The following is a 3,093-nucleotide window of genomic DNA, read 5'->3' on the forward strand; positions in this document are numbered from 1 at the left end:
ATTGCAAAATTAGTATCCTCAGACTTCATATGTAGCTACAGGCCAACTCGAAGACTGTGAATGTCTTAGTACAGCCTTTCCTGAAGGGGAATTGTGTCTACTTTCCAAATGGGGAGAGGGTGGAGAGAAATGTGGAGAGGAGTAGCCAGGACACTATGCGCCTCAGACCATATTCCACAGAGACCGTCTTCGATGCATTGCTAATCCAACCGGACAGGGCCTTGGTTCTTTCTCAATTACCACTTGATAAATAGATTGAGTTAAAGATGCAACACATCGTGGGGAAAAGAAGGTGTTTCAATGAATAAGGGGCTATTTTTACCAAAGGTACTGATTTAAATATGAAATATGATCTTCAGGAAAAATAGGAATGGCAGAATTTGATACTCGACTAATATAAATTAAAGATTTCTATTACATAGACCATAGACTTTATAAAAGAAGCAACACTCAATGGTTTCAGCAAAATATAAATATGTAAGCAGTAATTATTTTATGCCACTTATTTTACAGTAGTGTGTTATTTTTCAAGTGAATAATTGTCATCAAAGAAATATATTTCTTCCAATCGGATTAATTTATGAGGTAAAACTTCTGAGTTGAAAATATACAGACTTTACGCATAAGTAATCTTTCCATTTAAAACAGTGAATGAGATTTAAAATGGATATAAAAACATCTTGATGTCATGGTTTTATATTTCTTAAATTTATTGATACTATTCGGAATATTAAATTAAAAATAATATTTTCTATTGAATGTTCCATGAAGACCATTGAATTCTGAGGAAGAATATGGACATTGACATTGCACTGTTATGATTGAAGTCAGTGAGTTCACTTGACCTTTTTGACGTTGGGCAACTCATTTAACTGTTTTCTATCTCTGACTCTATGCAAAATGTAAATAACAAGAGTACCTACTTCGTTTAGAATGAACTAAAATCAATAATGCAGGTAAAGTCATTAACAGGGTGGTTCCTATATAAAAAATGTTCAAAAATTGTCAAAAATAGAAAATAGCTTTAATTAATCAGGCCTCTCTATCCCCCGTGGTTATGCTAGTTTATGATTAAAAGAAAAAATATTAAAGGAACTAGAATGCCCATGCTACAACTGAAAAATGCCATTAACAGTTAATGGAGAGAGTAGATCAATTTCAGAAGAAAATCAAATGAGATTATCTCTGGGGATTCTTTCATATATTAAATAAGATTTATGTTACATTTCCAATTAATTTTGCTTATATGCCCATAACAATGTCTACATTTCCTGTGTCCTCGACGTATAGGAGCCTGGAACAGATGAGAGAAATAAACTAAAAATAGAAGCCCGGTAAGTTAGCATGTTTTTCCCCAGGTATTGCTGCAGGTTTGTATCTACATGGCACAGAATAATGTACTAATTTTAAGCTCAGTCTTCCTGACAAAACACTTCCCTGGACATTGTCTTCTCTCCTAGACAGAAAAGGCTACTTCTAGGGCAGATGAAAGATGATCAAAGTTCAAAATGAAATGAAAAGAAAAGGAATGTTAAAACACTAATAATCGTAATAACAATGCCTAATAGAACTGCAACTCTCTATTTTAAATCAAGAATTTAACTTATTCCTCAAAACATTAGCCTGAGTTACATATTATTATGCCTGCATATAATTTCAAACGAGGAAAATTAAGCTCTGATGGTTTAAACAAGTACATATTACCAGAAATGGTCTCTATTTTGGCTGTGGTACACAAGGGATATTTATAGAGACAATGCATACATTTGGAATTGAAGAATAAACAGATTAGTCATCAGGGGAAAACATGGATTGTTTGGTTAATTTTCTGAACTAGAGTATTTAATTACCTTTCAAAGGCTGGTTCAAGCCAATGGTTTTTATTAGACTATTTTCTAAGTAATCACGTTCTATAATATTCAAGTATATGTATCTGATTTGAGTATAAGGTAAATTACCAAACTTAGATGAGAGGATTAGAGCTTCCTCTCATCATTCTATATCTTCAGTAGGTCCTTAGATATGAGACTTATTTGTAATAAAATCTTGCCTAGGGAAAGGTAGGTATTGAATGTTAAGAGACAAAAGTCACAATGTCACATAAAACATAGTATTAAAATTTATGTAATTATCCATGTACTTATACCCTGTGAATTACTTTTAGTATTATAAATTTTGAAGATTGTTACATATCACATTTTTCAAATCTGCTTTAAACTTGAAGTATATTTCCATAATAATTTATTCTATTATGTCTTGGGAAGACACTTAAATCAAACTTCAGAACTATAGTTTTAATTGCAACTATAAACTCACTACCTATTATTTCCTTTTCCCTCCATACACAGTTTGTTCAAAAGTGTGCTACCACGAAAACTGCCGCCTGATTAGAATGCACGAGTTACAGCTCTCATGTTCTCTTCTCAGAAATTCCCAGCCTTTCATTTGCTTTCCCTCTCATGGAACTGGCATATGCACACAAACTACATGCATACACATTTAGCTATGGCACAGTGTTTAGTTAGGGTAATGCTCCACAGGAGATAAACCAATGTTCTGTGCAGGAATTTAAGACATATATATTTTTTTCATTTTTATTTTTTGATTAGTGTTGACATGCAATATTACTTTCTATTAGTTCAAAGTGTACAGTATAATATTAGACATTTAAATAATTTACAAAGTGATCTCCCTATTAGTCTAGTACCCACCTGACTACTTGTGGTTATTATAATATTAACGACTATATTTCCTATGCTGTACTTTAGAACCCCATGACTACTCTGGAACTACCAATCTGTACTTCCTAATCCCTTTACCTTTTTTGACCCAGCCTCCAAACCCCTCCTATCTGGCAACCACCAAAATGTTCTCTGTATCCTCGAGTCTGTTTTTGTTTTGTTTGTTTGTTCTGTTCTTTAGATTCCACACGACAGATTGTTGACAATGGATTTTCTGCTCGTAGAAATCTCCTATCAGTTGCCAATAAAAATCAATTACATTTAATATTAAAGCAAAGTGAGTGAAAAGGTACAAACTTCTAATTAGGTAATCAATGAATCATGGGGATGTAATGTACATCATGGTCAGGCC

Source organism: Pteropus vampyrus, unplaced genomic scaffold (assembly GCF_000151845.1).
Source record: "Pteropus vampyrus isolate Shadow unplaced genomic scaffold, Pvam_2.0 Scaffold474, whole genome shotgun sequence".
Lineage (NCBI taxonomy): Eukaryota > Metazoa > Chordata > Mammalia > Chiroptera > Pteropodidae > Pteropus > Pteropus vampyrus.